Genomic DNA, 18,223 nt, shown 5'->3' with positions numbered 1-18,223 from the left:
AAAGAGGCTTTCCTCTCTGTAGTAAAAGGGCAGAGAAAGCTGAGAACCATGCCCCAGGCTGAGTAATCAGAGTGGCTCAGCTCCAAAAATGGTTAAGCTTCCAACCAAGGCAGGTCTGCTGTGCCAAGGACGGGGAGCCTGACTACAAAATAATGAGACCCTGATGCATGGAATGGGTGATAGCTGGATAAATAAGCACAAAATCCTGAATTCCCAGATTCCCCATAGCATCCTAAGCCTTCAAAAATGGCCCACTCCTCCCTATTAAGAGTGAGGGTGTCCCCCAACATTGCAAAGGCAATGCTGAGTCCTCCTGCCTACAAGAAAACATACACCCCTTCAGGATCTGGCCCCTCCTTCTCTCCTGGCCAGTAGGTCTATATTTAGGCTAAGGCTAAGTCACAACATAAGCCACCTGATAAGGGAGGAAAAGCATTGTACTCCAAGCACTACTTGACCTGGTCATCATGTTCCATGTTCCAGCAAGAGCCAGGAGAGTGCATTGGGACTGCATTCTGAGGGTGCTTGACAAAGGGGCAGAACATAAAGCTGGATGCAGCTAAGTGTATTGATTCTGAAGCTCTCTTATGGGATACAGGAGTGACACCAGGTAAGGCCCCAAGAGATGCTACAAATCCTATTAGGATGGTTTCTAGATGCATGAAATGAAAAGATGGCTCACACTAAGTGAGGTAGAAATGCCAGATTGCTCTGGTAGCCAGTGGAAGAAGGGATTGAAGAGCTCAAGAAGTGGACATGCTCAAGTGGATATACTATGTAAGGCTGCAAAGCCCACCGGAGAACTCTGTTCCATGGGAGGACCCAGAGGACGTGCCATTTACCAAAGCAATGTGCTGATGAGTGGACACCAGCATCACTGAGAAGCTTGGAGACCCAAGGCCGAGAGTAGGAGATGCCATTACAGAACTGAGCTCAATGATAGCTTTAGGGATAATAGGACTCCAGAACAACAGAGGCCAGGTGGCTGTGTGTGAACATCAGATGCCAGGTGGATGCAGTTATCACAAGGAACAGCAAGGTTGGAGTGGCAGCCAAAGGAGACTGACCCCCAGATAGTTGCAGACACAGCATCCATAGGGGCAAAACAGATGGGTAGCCATCGAGCACATTGCTCAACCTGTACAACCGGAAGAAATCAAGAATGGATGAGCAAGAGATGGGGACAATTGCCCCAGTGCAAAGTCACAACCCTTGCCTAGTTTCCAGATCAAAGCCAGGCTTAGGGCTTGGGACCCAATGAATGAAGTAGAGGAAGATGTGTAGGAAGAAGGACTCTGCAACACCAGAGCAAGGATGCACGGTAGTGATTCCCCAGTCCCACCCCAAAGGGATCCACACCATTTACTTGGTTGACTGTGTGCTCAGCTCAAAAGCAAATCACATGGCCAATGGAGAGTCAGCATGAGAGGGTCCGAACAAAGGGTGTGGACAGGGAGGCAGTGATTCTGTGGCTTTAGCACTCTCTCTCACCACAAACTATGCTTGTGCTCGTCCCACTTGCTGACTCTTCCTCCCACCATCGTCCAGTCCCTTAAGCCAGGAGCCCAAAATCATCCTTGATTTAGTCCTTTATGTTACCTCCTACCTCTAAATAATCACCAACTCTTGCTGATTTTTGTCTCTTAAATATTTCATTTACTACACTCCTCTTTGGCCCCACTAACCCTGCTCTGTTTAGGTCCTCACCACTAGCCCTCAGATGGTCTCTGTTCCTCCAGTTTTTTCTCAGAAGCCCAGTCATCATATTCTTATTTAAGTTGTATACCTAGAGTGCAAAATTGACCCTCATGCTCAACCACAAAAAAACCTTAAATTGTCCCCAAATACTGACAGGATGAAGCCCGAGCTCCTAGCCGTCTGGCATCCTTGACAGAGCATCAGGCTAACCTCCTGCCTCTTCCCATCTCGCAGGTTATCCTCCCATGGTACAGAACTGCATGTGGGCTGTGGCACCCACATGCTGTTTCACACATCTGTGATTTTCTGCAAGCCTCTTCCCACATCTTCACCTGAATAACGGCCACTCATGCTGCAAGTCTCACCTCAGGCATCAGCCTCCACAGAAAATATTGCCTGACGATACTAGACCACATTAGGTGATCTTCTCTGACCTCCCGGGCATCCTGTGCTTACCTTTGTCGTGTGTTAATTAAGGGTTAATGCTCCAGATTCAGACTGCTTGGGGTTGATTCCTGGATCTACTATTCACTAGCTCTGTGACCTCAGCAAAGTCATTAAACGTCTGTAAATCTCAATTTCCTCATCCACAAAATCTAGATAATAGTATTTATTATCTAGTATTTACCTATATGAGCCACGACTTCTTTGGGGTGCAAGTCAAAGAAATCCACCTTAAACTTATTTAAGCAAAAATCAGGCACTGTTTTTGGATAATGTAATGGAAAAGTCCAGTAGTATAATGGCTTCAGGCATGGCTGGATCCAGGTGCTTAAAGAATGCCATCAAGAAGCTGTCTGTCTCCGTTTCTCAACTCCGTTTCTTTTGTGTTGACTTCATTTCCAGGCTAAATATTCCTTCATAGTTGCCACTGATGGTTTCAGTCTTATATTTTCACAGGTAGGTAATTGCAAGAGAGAACAAGAGCTTCTCATTCCCAACAGGTTTAAAAACAAAGTAGATTCTCATTGGAACGGCTTGTCATATCATCTGCCACCCCTGAACAAGTTGTGTTTTCCAGGAGGTTATAATGAACTGATTGACCGTTTTTGGGTCAAGTGACAAATTTTCAGAACTTGAGGTTAGGGCCTTCTAGCAGCACTGCTCTTGGACCCAGGCAAAATGGGGTCCTGGTCCTTGTTTCTTTAGAGGGACCCACACATCACAAATATAAATAGAAATAGGTTTATTAAAGAACACAAGGGTGTGTCTGTCACTGGGGATCCAGCCATCCCTGTAGCCTAGAGCTAATACCATCCTCCTTAACTTCACCTCTCAGCCCCAGGGAAAGGCTGGTCCACACCTCTCATCAATGTCCTTGAAGCGAAAGGTGACAGCATCCGACACTGCAGAGGTCCGGGACACAGACAATTCTTAGAGTGCAAGTAGTGGGCAGGGTCTCAAAGCCAGAAGACCCTTCAGGAGGTTTGCAATAGCCACTCTGGGAAATGTAAAGGGATTGCCAGAGCAGATAGAAACCTACCCCTCCCCCACCTTTCTTCTACACAGGATTCATTAATTCACAGGTCATTTCTAATAGTTCTGACTCTGGCTGAACATCAGACATGAAAGGAGAAATCGCATCAACTCACAGACAGGCAGGCCAGTCCCCAAGACAGGCCCACTTCTGCCTCATTCCACTCAAGTGCTTGCCTCTGGCTCCCCAAAGTGCTCTTGTTGAACTCTCAAGGGTCCCCCAAATTTATTTGAGGAATAAGAAACCAAAGTCAAAGCAGTTTATTTTTAACCAAATATACCCTTATTTCCCACTGAAAGTGAGCGTGGCCTCTACCCTGACAAGAGCCAAAGGTACAGTATCAACTCTTGAGGGATCTCATGCCCAGCTCAGTATCGCTTCTCTTCACTTCCTGGCAGGAATATTTCTAAAGTGCAGAGCTGGCCGCGTCATTCCCCTGACAAAAATCCTTTGATGGTTCCATGTTGTTAAGGGATAATATATGAACAAATAGCAGCATTTAGGGTGCTTCCTATGTCAGACTCTGCTCTAAGGACTTTATATACATTAAATATTTTAATCTTTACAGCAACCTAATGAGAAAAGTAGTGTTATATTCCTATATTACATATCAAGAAACTGAGGCACAGAGAAGGTAAACAGCCCCCCCCAAGGTTACACAGCAAGCACGTGACAAAATTGGGATTTGAACCCAGTCGGCCGGTCTTCACGACCTATACTCTGAACAGCTGTGCTAGGTCATCTCTTATGAAAATGCAAAAGTACGAGATCTCCAAAAAGGGAGAAAATCTGATAGAAATGCCACATGGTGTGGAGTCGTTCTGCTCTTTCCAGTCCCTCACATTGCCTCTCTCAACATCACAAGCAGGGAAGTGGGTCAGAGCTCTTTGGGGGCCGAGGGATTGCGTTTCATGGTGGAATGGAGCAGGACACGGTGGGAGCCCTTCACCGGAGCTGTCAGCGTTGCATCCCCAGGTGGGTGGCCAGGAAGGAGGGCGGAAAAGCCCAAATGGAAGCACTCTGGCACCAGCCGGAGCCCCAGGAGCCAAGAGGAGCCAGCCAGCCTGGCCATGCAGGAGTGGCCAGCCTGCATTTGTGGGGATATTGCTTTTAATTCAGAGAGTGAGCACTTGTTTTCATTAACCGTTCTCAGAAGTTCATCCAGTGAGGATGTTTGCGTCTCCAGCATTGGAGAGGAACCGAACAGGAGCCCAATTACCAAAGGGCAGAGGCAGAAGATTGCAGTCCAGGCCTGGCGCAGACCCCTCCAGCGGCCACCCCGACCTTCTCGCCACTCCCCGTGCACATCTGCCTTTCTGCCTCGGCCCATGCTAGGCCCTGTGCCCAGGATGCCTCCTGTCCCCACCTCCCTCATCCAAAAGCTCCGACTCACCCCTTACAACACCCAGCTCAAACGCCACTTCCCCACAGTCCCCAGCTGGAAGTGACATCTCCCGCTCAGCTCCCACAGTCTTTGCTCTCCTCTCTACCTGTTCTTCCCATCTCAGCTTAAAGAACACCTGCCCTACACAGGTGAGGTCTACCTGTCTCACAACCTCACAGCTCCTTTACGTTAAGCACACTTTGTGATTATAGATTTATTTTTGCTATAATTTATTTAATGTCTGTTTCTCTCACTGTATTGGCTCCGGGAATGTAAACTGAGCCGTGCCTATTCCATCATGGTGGCCCTTGTGCCTGATATTGTGTCCACCAGGCATCTATCTATCTGTCTACACATATATATTATAAATATGTATATATGTTGAATAAATAAATAAATAAAAAGATAAATGAAAGAAGTGGCCACTGGAAGGATGTTGGAGTAGATAACCTTGAAAATCTCTTTTACTTTTAGAATTCGATAGGAACATCTTTTTAGACAGGAAGGGAATCACAGGTTCTGTTTATTTAGAAAGAGTCCTCTGAGAAAAATTAGCTTTCCTTATCTCAGCTGTCTAGCAGGGTGTCCAGGGCCCCCCCGTTTTATTGCACCATCTGTGGAGGTGTGTGGCTTGGTTCAGGTTTCAGGGAGCGGGAGAGAAAGACATTGGAAGAGAGAAATGACTGGTCGGAGCAGACCAGTAAGGAGCCCTTTGGAAAGAGCCAAGAGTAAATGAGCTTCTAAATGCCCCACAGCTGCAGAGCAGGAGTCCAGATGGGGTCTCTCAAAAGTTGAAGCCCCAACACACAAAATTGTTCTTCCTGCCACTTGCTTAGCTCACACACAGCAGCAAAAAAATGGCTTCCCAGCTTTGTTTTGACACATTCAATTGAAAATAAATATTAGGCCCAGCTGTCTGCACTCTCAGATTTAAGAGATGAAATTGTGACCAAATAATGGATTTTCCTCCCCTCTGGAGTCTCTGCTCCTACCCCAGTGGTCACCCAAAGGAGGTGAATGGATTTACTGAGTTTATGTTCTGGCCCCTTCAACTTTAAAAACTGAACTAAAATTAAATATATTCAGAATATTGGACTGAACTGGCTGTGCTACTAACCAATAACTGGCCTTGGGGAAATCACGCAGGTTTCCTGAAACGTGGCTTCTTGACATACAGAATGAGGATTAAAGATCATATGTGAATTGTCTTTCCTACAGGATTATATCAGGGACCAAGAGCACCCAGAGCCAGTACAGTGTCATGGTCTGGAGGCAGGCAGACTTGGATTGGATCTTGACTCTGCCACTTGTTAGCTGTGTGACCTTGGACAAGTTATTTAACGTCTCTGGGCTTCAGTGTCCTCATCTATAAGTGGGGATACAAAGATTACCTGCCCATTATTTCAAGGGCTGTTGTAAGAATTAAATAAGAAAATATATATAAATTGTTTAGTGCATGCCTGGCACATGGTCGGAACCCCCAAAATTATAGAAGCAGTAGCTATTAACAGCCCTTAAGATAATGTAAGCTATAAATCACCATAATGTATAAATATAGTCAAGATCATGATTATCAACCAAGTCAAACCCCGTCTTCTTCATGAAGACTTTTCCTAAGAACTATTGCCTATTGATCATTCCTTTTCCGAAACTCCTATAGAACATCTCCACCCTGGGTATTTGGAATTGAACTATATTCTCTCATGTATTTTCTGCAGTGATTTCAGTTACAATTAGAAACAAATGTAGCTCACTCAGGCCACACTTCCTGGGCTGGGATGGAGACCTGTGAGGGTGGTACGTGGTAGAGTCACCTAATTCAGGGCCTAGAGATTCGGGGTCCAGGGGCCTCACCTGGAGTTCACTCCCAGAACTGAGCATTCTCTCAGGGACTGATTCACACCAACATCCCCTCTCCCCCACCCCCACGCACAGAAAAACAAACGCAAGATTATAAATAACGCTGAACTCGAACACCTCCTTTAGAGTGAGGACAGTAACATCCAGGTACGAGAACACGCCTTTTCACCACCCAGAGCCCTCTTCACTGGAGGACCTGGGGAGTGCCTGACGTGAAGTATGTGCTTAAGGAATATTTATTGAGTAAATAAATGAATATTATTAATGAAAGGATGGTTGGCGTATCAGTTATCTATTACCACAATGATGCTGCAAAACAAGACACCAAAAAAGCTTCAGTGACCAGCCATTGCTCACAGATGTCAGACCAACTGCAAGTAGGTTAGGTGGCTGTGACACCTTGGCCGAGAAGTGATGTGATTGCCAATGGCCAGGAGAAGAAGAAGGGCTGCGCAGGAGCCTGATTTTCTAGCACCCAGCCCAGTGCCTTCCTAATCATCCCGGGTTCTCCCAGGTCTCAGTGCTAAGATTCTGTGTGAGGACATAGTAGATAGATGGAGGATGGGAACTCACAATATGCACACATAAACACAAGCTTCCCCACTGCATGCAGGATCAGCACAGATTCCCAGGAGCCTGAAATAAGCTTTAGCACCATCGCCAAGCTCTAGGAGGCAGAATTTGGGCCAGTGCTATTAATGGGCTACATCTAATGAGGGACCAGGGAGAGGGAAAGGCTCCTTTGGGGACAGGAGTGTTTGCCTATAAAAGACAAATTATGCATCCCAGCCACTGCAAGGGAAGCCATGTGCTTGGCACATGTATGTATCACCCCCATGGGAGGGGTCCCTCTTCCAGTTCACAGATCAGAAATGTGCAGGTGGTGAGTGACTCAGTACATACCTTCTGAAAATCTGGATCCAGGGCTCAGAACGGTCCCCTGGGTCCAAGATTGCAGTTACACACACAAGCCCCTGGAGACTGAATTAATTTTAAAAGATCTTGCAGAATTCAGTCAAAGTATCATTTGTCTCCTCTTCCTGGCTCCAGGTAATCAATTGTGTGGAATTATTCAATCTTCACCTGTTGGCTTGCATAGAAGAATCTGAATATGGGATGAGGCAAAAGTCAGCTTCTGTTCAAGGTCATTCTCCCCACAAGGGCATCTTCCTATGTCATATGATTTGAGGGTGTAGAATAGTGACCATTCCTTTAGGTAACGCTCATTCATTCAGTCAATAAGCATGTATTCAGCATTATGTGCCAGTCATTGGACTAGACATTAGGGTTAAGAATGAATAAGCCACAGTCTCTAATCCTCAGTCAATGACTTACAGATGACCCTCCTCCCTGAGTTTTTCTTTTTCCCTAAATGGGAAAAGAGAACCATAAATGATTATAAAACCATTTGGAAAGACATTGTAATAAGTATATGAGCTACATGACATGAGATTAACAAATGAGCTTGAAGGAGGAGGTGACATTTGACATAGGTCCTGAAGGATGAAGAGGCAATCCTAAACAGAGAGGAAAGTATATGCTAGATACTGTATATTGGCTCATTCAAACTCCTTCCCATCATCCTTCTAGCAGAGATTGGAAAGCTAAAATTCACATTTCACAGTCTCCCTTACAGCTAAGTTCTCAATACAAATTATATTCCACCAATTAGATGCATTCAAGAGGGATTTGAAAGGTAGAAATAAGCTAAACCAACCTACCTGCCCTTTTATGAGGCTGCTACTGCTGGTAATGAAGGCTATAGGAATGTGAGGATTTTCCAGAGTAGCATTTCAGGGACTGTTCTCCAGCTCTGTGCCTTCCAATGGGCATTTGAAATGATAGCAGAAGTCCTTTTCTCCAGGAAAGCTCCCCTGGCAGCCTCAGAAATAGAAGCACCCCTGGTGAATTGATTCCATGCTGATCTGGGAGTGATTCCTTCCAATAATTTCATTAGCGCTAAATTCTTTGTACTAAATGCCTTTCTGCTTCAAATACTTAAATTGATTTATACCTCCTGCATTCAACTCTTACTAGTATGGAATTTAGAACCAAACAAATGCTTAAAGTTGGGAACTTGAGTTTTTTTTCTGAGCTTACTGGGTTTGAAGGCAGGGACAATACCACTACCATTTGAAAATGGGTTACATGGCACACAAAGGCAAAATAGTTACTTAAAATATCACCTCTGAGCTTCCAGCTATGATGGTCCAACTGGCATCAGACTTGCCTTCCTGCTATAAACAACTGTAAAACTGAGAAAAGTATATAAGTCCACTGTTTTTAGACATGTGGCAATAGGCTGCACAAGACTGAAATTCCCAAGAAAAGGGAAATTCACAGAGGAGCCTCATGATCACCCCAGCTGTCTGAGAGGGAACTTCCTAGCTGTGAACTAGAGTCCAAGCACAGCACGGTGAACTCACTGAGCTGAAGAGGCAGAGTGGCCAGAATCTGTGGGACAGGGCATTGGAGGGGAGGGAGCTGTATAGATTGAAGGGGGGTCGGAGGTGGTCACCTGTAAGTCACTGACTGAGGGCTGGGCTGCACAAACAATGGTTGACACAGAGGCTTACTACAGAGAGTAGAATAGAGATACTAGAGCTCCGGCAGTGTCTGGGAAGTTGAAATTCTGGCCCATCAAGACAGGAGTAAGACTTCATTAAAACCTTGTTAACCCTCTAGGCATCAAGCTGAAATAACAGAAGGGCCCTGATTTAGGTTTGAAGACCACACCCTATAATACAGCCTATACTAGACACACCCTAACCGTTCCTAAAATCAAGACTTCATAAAATCTACAATAGAGATAAAGTTTAGGAATTGGGTCCTCCCAAATTATGGGGCTTAGAAACTCTTTAGGCTTTCCACATATCAATCTTTACAAAATACAAAACCAAACCAACATAAGTTCAAGGTGATCAGCTATTAATTGAGCCACCTCCAATAAACAAAGTCAATACTCTTTATCCACTTTGTTTAGGAAAAAATTCAAAAGTACTAGATAAGCAAGGAAACAGAATATATGACCTAGAGTCGAGAAAAAAAAAACTTAAAAAACAAATCTGAACTAGCACAGATGTATTATTTAGTAGACTAAAACTTTAAAGCAGCTATTATGTTCATTGAATTAAAAGAAAATATAATCTAAATGAGTGAACAGATGGTGAATCTCAACAAAAGAAATGGAAACTATATAAAAGAAGCAAATGGAAATTCTAGAATTGAGGGCCGGCCCCATGGCTTAGCGGTTAAGTGCACACGCTCTGCTACTGGCAGCCCGGGTTCGGATCCCGGGCACGTACCAATGCACTGCTTCTCCGGCCATGCTGAGGCTGTGTCCCACGTACAGCAACTAGAAGGATGCGCAACTATGACATACAACTATCTACTGTGGCTTTGGGGAAAAATGGAGGAGGATTGGCAATAGATGTTAGCTCAGAGCAGGTCTTCCTCAGCAAAAAGAGGAGGATTAGCATGGATGTTAGCTCAGGGCTGATCTCCCTTACAACAACAACAACAAAAAAAAATTCTAGAATTGAAAACTGAAATAAAATGATTGGATGCGCTTAACAGCAAATCAAAAATCACAAAATAAAGAGTCAATGAACTTGAAAATGGATCAACAGAAATTCTCCAATTTGAAGAACAAGGAGAAAAATAATGGAGAAAGACAATAGGGACCTATGAGACAATATCAGTGACCTCGTCAGAGACTTGTGGGACAATATCATATGTGTAATAAGAATCCCAGAAGGAGAAGAAAATGAGAACAGGATAGGAAAAAAATATGTTTGAAGAAATAATGGGCCATTAGATAAAAAGCAGGAATTCTCAGAGCCCTGCATAAGCTATACATTAACAATTTGCAAAACAATCAGAAGGGACCATGATAAACAGTCTGGCAAATATATTTGACCCTAGAACTCTCATAGCATGGAATACATCACAGAACTATGTTCTGCAGAATTCACTTTGGGAAACATCCCCCTACACACTGGACGTGCAGCTCAGGCATTTCATGGGGAAGTTGGTTCAGGGGAGTGAGTAACTCTGGGCTCCTAGACAGTGATGATATTCATGGGTGGGTGAAAGTTAAGATGACAAGAATACTCTAAGAGGTCGGGGAGGGCACAGAAAGAGACAAGGAAGGAGCTGAAGACAAATATCCCCTACAGGTCAGTCCTGGCTCCCAACCAGGCCCCACTCAAGCTCTGTTTAAGGTCTTTGAGTCCACGAGCTCCACTTAGTACAAGCAGCCTTGGGACCCCCGGGGAAATCTGGGTCCAGGACTCAGAAAACTCATTTCCTCCAAAGGCGACAGGAACCCTGGAGAAGTGCCAACATCCAGGTGCAGAGGATTGCTTTGTGTTTTCATTTCATTTTCTGAAAGTGACAGAATCGTAAGGAAGGCCATCCAATGTAAAAGAAATAGTACACTGTCACAAATCCCAGTTCTCTGGATCACAGCCGAGTCCGACTGACTCATCCTATGTGACAAATGGCAAAACCTAGAGGATATTAAAAAAAAAGTATACCACAAAATAAAAAAAAAAAAACCTCAAGTAATGACTAAAAGACAGGTCATGTGACAGACAGGATAATAAAATCCCCCAAATACATAACCTTCTCATTTACAGAGCACTTGAGAGTTCATTATTATATTTGATCTTCATGACAACCTGCGAGGCATACAGCATCTTTTCCATTTTACAGATGAAGAAACTGAGGCTCAGGGAAGTACTGTGAATTTCCAGAGACCACATAGTTAGTTAACAACAGAGCTGAGACTCAAATGTAGCTTGTTCCTCTTAATAACCCATCGCCACGAAGGGAAGAACAAGCCGTGGCTCATCCCTGGCAACGTTGTAACAGGTATGCCTTATCCACTTCCTTTACAATGTCCCTCTCCCCACCCCAGCTCCCATCCACCCCATCCTCACCAACATACCCCCTTCCCAGAACCGCCCTTAACCTGACAGCTCTTTTCTTCCTGGTCTCTCTTGCTTACTGTGTATAGTTGCTTAAGTTACTGACTCTCTCTGCCTCAGTCTCTTCATTCATAAAATGGAATCGTAATTTCTACCATGCCTGTCTCGTGATCTTAAGTATCCAAAACTCAAAAGCATAGAAAAGTGCTTAAAAATGGAAAATGCTGTGTAACTTCAGATGCAATTTCCTCTTGTCTCATTCTATCGATAGTAGCAATACTATAAACTGGTTTTCCTCCAAAATGAAAATTAATCCATGTTTCTAATTATAAAATAACTCAAGCAGATTGTGAATAACTCAGACAATATCAAAAAGTATTCAGAAAAAAGTGAAACATCGATTTCATACACACTTACACACACACAAACATACATATATACACTTAAATAATTGATACCAGCTCTTCATCTTTTTATAAACTGTAGCCTTTGTGGTGTGGAAAAATAGAAAGCAAACAAAGAAAAGTCTGGAGCATAAAATCTTAGGCAACTTTATTGATGCAAGATGCTTCCCAGCATCATGAGAACAAGGCAAGTGGCATCTCCTAATGTGGCTCCAAGGTTTAGGCTGACATATAGCACAAAAGGCCCTCTTGCGCAGTATTTCAGGTCTCTCTAGTTCCAGGTCACCATCACCATAATAACCAAGAACCCGTGAAAATCACTGCACATCATTTAATAGTGAGGTTAATGCAGGATGATCAAAGTAATAGTGTCTACATTTTGAGAACAAAAGAAAAGAAATATCAATAGAGATGATGACTCCTGGCTTACACAAGGACACTCCAATTTTAAGACATCTTCAAAAGGTAAACATTTTTCTTTAACCAAAAGTAGGATCATAATCTGTGTACCATTTAAAAATCCACTACTTTCTTTTAACAAATATCATGGGAAACGAATGTCAATGAGAATCTATGTATGGATTTGCCTATTCTGGACCATTCGTGTAAATGGAATCATATACTATGTGGTCTTTTATAACTGGCTTCTTTCACTTAGCACAGTGTTTTCAAGGTTCATCAGTACTTCACTCCTTTTTATTGCTGAATAACATTCCATTGTATGGCTATACCACATTTTGTTTCTCCATTCACCAGTTTTAATCAGCCATGTTAAGTGGATGTCTGGCTTGCCCTCACTGTTTCAACTGATCCTCTGATAATGAACATTTGGATCTTTCCAAATGTTTAATTTCTATAGAGACAATGCAAATCATATATTTATAAATATTTCTTTATACACATATGGTAATATCCTTAAACTTGTAAAATTGAAAAATTGAAGCCTCTGAGTTAAAGGGTATACACATACTTAAGGGTTTTGGGTATATGTTGGTAAATTTCCCTTGCTACATAACAGAGTTTCATAAAATAGATTTGTCATGAGTACACTCAGTCTTCTATTCTGTATAATAGAAATAGAGAGTGGACACCTGTCCCTCTACTTACCCCCCTACTACTAAGAGGGACTTCCTGTATTTCTCCCTCAAACTTCTCTCCTGAAGCCAGCTCACAGGAGGGTCAGCTACGCCCATGCCAGCCAAGAGATCAATGCCTCATGACATTTAAAGAGCTTCTCCTCTCATAGGGATGACAATATCTAACCCAAAGAAACGGATGTCTACTTTCAGGATGTCAGGCATAAGGAACTGATAAAGAGGAAATGTTCCTGTTATAAAAAGTATGACAAGGCAGGATAGCAGAGAGCATTGAAAACTGAGTTCAGAGTCAGCCACAGGCTTTTGTTTCAGCTCTGCCATTCACCGTATGACTGTGGGCTAGCTGGTGAATTTGCCTATGCCTCAGATTTTCTTCAGTCTGAAAATGAGAATAGTAATACTTCCAAGCAAGACCATTTTTGATGATTGAGATGTCATATGCAAAATGTCTGACACGGTGTAACATTCAGCAATAGTCCTCAGAGTCCCAGAGACCCCCATGTCGCATTTGTTGACCCATAGATCTCACTCACATTAAAGGTTTCATTATTGTTACTGAGTTAACTTCTCAATTCTGGAAGATGGCACTCAAGCGTCCCCCAGAAAAAACTACAGGCAGCAGAGCAAGTCAGCCTATTCTGAGGATGGGTCATGAAAAACGAGATTGTAGTGCCCCGCGATCCTTGCCAATTCATATCCAGACACCTGAAAGTGAAATGCCCGATCTGCCCTGCCTCAAGGCCAAGAGATTTAGAAGAGTGAGCAGAGCCCATTCCTAGGGCAGCACATGGGGAGCCAGTCCCCACCAGCACAGCTGGATGCAGGCGTGTGCTCACCCTGGAGATGATGGACACTCTCTGCCCCTCAACACTCTCTGCTCTGCTGACTCAGCTCAGCTTTGCTGACTCCACTCTTTAAAAATGTCCATCAACCTCTATGACCATTTCTTAATTTTCTTCAAAGATGCCTCTTCTGCCTCAGTATTCCCTCAAGTCCTCTTTTTCTGTTTATCTACACAGTCTTGTGTGGGTTCTGATCCCACCCCAGTCCCCATGACTTCATTCACCACGCAGGTTGACAATTCAAAAATCACAAGTATTAAGCCTTTTCCTAAGACTCATATAACCCACTGACATCTGGACATCTCAACTTAGATGAGACTCAGACTCCTCAAAATTACCCAGAGTTGCAGAGCCGGCAAGTGACCACAGACCCTCCCCCTACCGAACTGCCTCTACGGTCAGTCTTAAATTCAACCCCCTTTCTGTTTTTGCTGACAGAACTACTTCCTCCTGAAAAGCTTCCTGTTTGTAGCTCAGTTTGATCGCATAAATATTTGCTGAACATCTCCCTGAAAGAGGCTTTGGGGTGATACAAAGAGGAGTTAATGAGCCGTTTTCATGACCAGGACAAACATGGATTTCTATATAAGCAGCTCTCCACCTCCACACCCAACAAGTTACATCTTTAAAAGTCCAATCTGAATGTTGAATAGTAAACAAACGGGTTTTAAGGCCAGCGCTTCTCAGAATCCTAAGACATTATCAAATCCCTAAATATTATTCATCCAAGTGTTTCTCTTCCCTTGGGCCTGGAAAGATAGGTAGATAAGTGAGACAACTAGGAGAGTTCTGCTTTCAGTTCTGATGAAATAGCTTGTTGCAGGCTAAGAAAACTAGAAATGCTGTCATGACAGCCGGGATGTTAAGTGGCCAAGACACTGCAGAGAAAAGTGCTGGAGGGAAGCATGACATCTACACACTGCTTTTTTCATCAGGTAATTTGCAGATTCTTGGCGTGGGTGGAGGGGGAGGCCGAGAAGTCAGGAAAGGGTGCAATCTAAGAAACAGAGAAGCTCAAAGAGCTTTTGTCATCTTACAAGCTGGAGAGATAAAAATTCTAGTTGGGGTTGCCAAGGAGTCAACCCCGAGGCTCTAAGATCCCTGAAGTAAAAGACTCTCCCCTAGAGGCTTTTCCAAATTTTTAAACTTCACAAGGCCAGGTACTAAGAAGCCAAGTGGAACACAGCTGAAAGCATTGATCAGAAGATTCAGTATTGTAATGATGTCAATTATCCCCAGATTTATCTAAATGTTTAAAGCCATCTCAAATCTCAGCAGGTTTTTCAGTGGAAATTGACAACTGATTCCGCCATTTATAGGGAAATGCATGGACCCAAGATAAAAAAAAAAAAATCTTGAATAAGAACAAAGTTGGAGAACTTAGATGACAAATTATCAAGATCAGAGTAATTAAGATGGTATGATATTGGTACAAGGATAGAAAATAGATCAATAGAACAAAATAGCGAGTCTAGAAATAGAACCAAACACATATAAACTCACTTGATTTAGGACAAAGACAGCATTGCAGAGCCATAGTGATGAGATATTTTGTTTTGTTTAATAAATGATATTGGGACTATAGGATATCCAAGTAGAGAAAAAATATTGACCCTTACCTCACACCATAAACAAAAATCAATTTCAGATAAATTCTAGGTCTAAATATGAGAGATAAATCAATAAATCTTCTAGATGATAGCACAAGAAATATAAACAAGGCCTTGGAGGAGGCAAAGTTTTCTTAAACACAAAAAAACAGTAACCACTAAGTAAAAGAAGAATAAATTGGATGTTTTTATGATTTACAACTTTTTTAATCAAAAGTCACCATTGAATAAGATATTTGCAGTCCATACATCCAACAAAGGTCTCATATCCAGGATACCTAGAAAACTCCTCCAAATCAATAGGAAAACACAAATAACCAAATAGGATTTGGTTAAGAGACTTGAACAACCACTTCACAGAAGGATATCAAAATGGCCAATGAACATAAGAAAAGATTCTCCACATCGTTGATCACAAAGAAATGCAAATTAAAACCACAATAATATACAGCCACACACCTACCAGAAGAGTTAAATTTTTAAAAAGTGACAAGAATGTGGAGCAACTGAAACTCTCTTACACTGCTGCTGATACAAGTCTGTTAATACAATCACTTTGGAAAACTGTTTGGGAGTACTGACAAAAGCAGATGTGTACCCTGAGACCCAGAAATTCTATGCTTATGTATATATTCAACAAAAGTAAATACATCTATGCACCAAAAGACATGTAAGAGAACGTTCAAAGCAACACGATTCATAGTAGCCCAATATTGGGAAAAAAGATGTCCAACAGCCAAATAAATAAATAAATTGTGATATACTCTTGTAGCAGTAAATGGTGCAGCAATGAAAATGAACCATTGCTACATGCAAAAACATGGATGAAACTCACAAACATAATGTTGAGCCAAGGAAGCTAAATATGAAAGAGTGGACACTACATGATTTCGTTTATATAAAGTCAAAAACCGGTGAAGATGTTTGATTGTGACAAGTAGAGTGGTTAATTGTTTGGCAATAGTGATTAAGGTGGTGTTTTGATCATACAAGTATGCTCATATTGTGAAAATTCACCAAGCTATACATTTATGATTTGTGCACTTTTCTTTGTGTATATATATTATGCTTCAATAAAAAGCTTATTTAGGGGACGGCCCGGTGGCATAGCAGTTAAGTGCGGGCACTCCGCTGCTGGCGGCCCAGGTTTGGATCCCGGGCACGCACCAATGCACCGCTTGTCAGGCCATGCTGTGGCGGTGTCCCATATAAAGTAGAGGAAGATTGGCACAGATGTTAGCCCAGGGCCAATCTTCCTCAGCAAAAAGAGGAGGATTGGCATGGTTTTTAGCTCAGAGCTGATCTTCCTCAAAAAAAAAAAAAAAAACCTTATCTAAAAATGAGTGATATTCAAGGTCACTGGATGGGGCCCCACCATTATAAAACAAGTCCTTGTGATAGATTGGCGAGTCTCCCCACCCGCAGCATAGCATCTTCTACCACCCACAGAGGAAGGTGGGAGTAAGAGTAAGGGCAGTGTGGTCTGATGGGCCAGAAACTTGGAGAGGAGATTGGTCCAAGAGAACAGACTCTAGGACCTCAGTGGTCTGGAGACTCGATGATGCCCTTTGGCACCTGAGCTGATGAGAACTGGGATTGGAGAAATGGGAACCACCATTGCCTCCCTGACTACAGTGGGAGAAGGACAGGAAAGATAGCATTTCTTCTCTGCACACCCACCATCAATTGCCTCTGAGTCAACTGAGACCTGGTTCTTTCTCCATCACATGGCCATTGGCAATCAGCACATCTCACCCACTCTAACCCCCAGAAATGGCTCAAAATCATTATTAGGAGGGTAGCAACTGAAAGGCCAAATTCAAGACATGGAAAACTACTTAGGGATGTCAAAATGTAATATGAAAATTGTGATTTAAAACAAAAAAGAGAGCACGAAAATTGAGGACAGCCTACAACTCAGAAACAAGACAGACCACAATACATGCTCTATTTGAGCTCCACACTGCCTTTTATTGAGTCACTCCTCTAAGCTCAGTTGTATATACAGAGCTCCAAATCTCAGAAGTTTGTGTGATAGTCTTCTTTCTTTGGCTGTATCTAGTTTCTTTCCTTCTAGGGAAGGGAACTCAGGAGGGTCTCTGTACTCTTTCCTCCAAGGGGAAGTATACGCAGCTGTGTTCTCAAGGAGGTTGCCCCATAGTGAGAGATGAAGAGAATTCCATTCCTTGCCAATGAAGGGAAATGGGGAAGGAGAGAGGGGCCCAGTCCCTCCTTATTCCTCCAAATGCACAGAAGTGAACGCTTACATACTCAAACTAGATGAAATTTTAAGTGGTTGCATACCCAAAGACTCCGGGATGGGATCAATCCAAGAGAGTGGAAGAGTGGAAAATTAGGTGACGTGGCCTGAATCTAGCCAACATATCCCAATTCACCATGAAATGGAATGTTCCAGTCCCAAAGAGGCTTTCCTGACCAAACCTTTGACAAATCCCTACCTTGAACACTTTGATACTTAGGATATTCTTGTCTCCTCTCCTCCTCCTTCAGCACAGATGCTCCAGCCCTTAATCCATTCCTCCCAATTGACAGAGCACACTGTCCATCCCTCAGAAATTCTTAAATCCACATTGTGACATGTAAATTGCACAGCCTTTGGCATATATTGTAAGTCAAAGCATCCATTTATTCATTCATTCATTCAATAAATATTCTTTGAGCATCTGGTATATGCCTTCTATTCATTGCTAAATCTCTGCCTCTGACTACAGTGGACAAGTACTAGAAGTGGGAGAGGAAGAACATTATGGGGTAGGGGGTTCTTCCACTCTGGGTTTCAGTTGTCTTTCTCCTCAGGTATTGTGGACAGCAGGTATGTTTAACTACTGGAATTCATCGATCCCTCTTCTGCTAAAAGCACTCTGATTATCCTCTGGCAGACCACTCTACTCTTAATATA

This window comes from Ceratotherium simum, chromosome 23 (assembly GCF_057802395.1).
Source record: "Ceratotherium simum simum isolate JZ-2026a chromosome 23, ASM5780239v1, whole genome shotgun sequence".
NCBI classification, from domain to species: domain Eukaryota; kingdom Metazoa; phylum Chordata; class Mammalia; order Perissodactyla; family Rhinocerotidae; genus Ceratotherium; species Ceratotherium simum.
Note: the sequence above shows the minus strand (reverse complement) of the source record.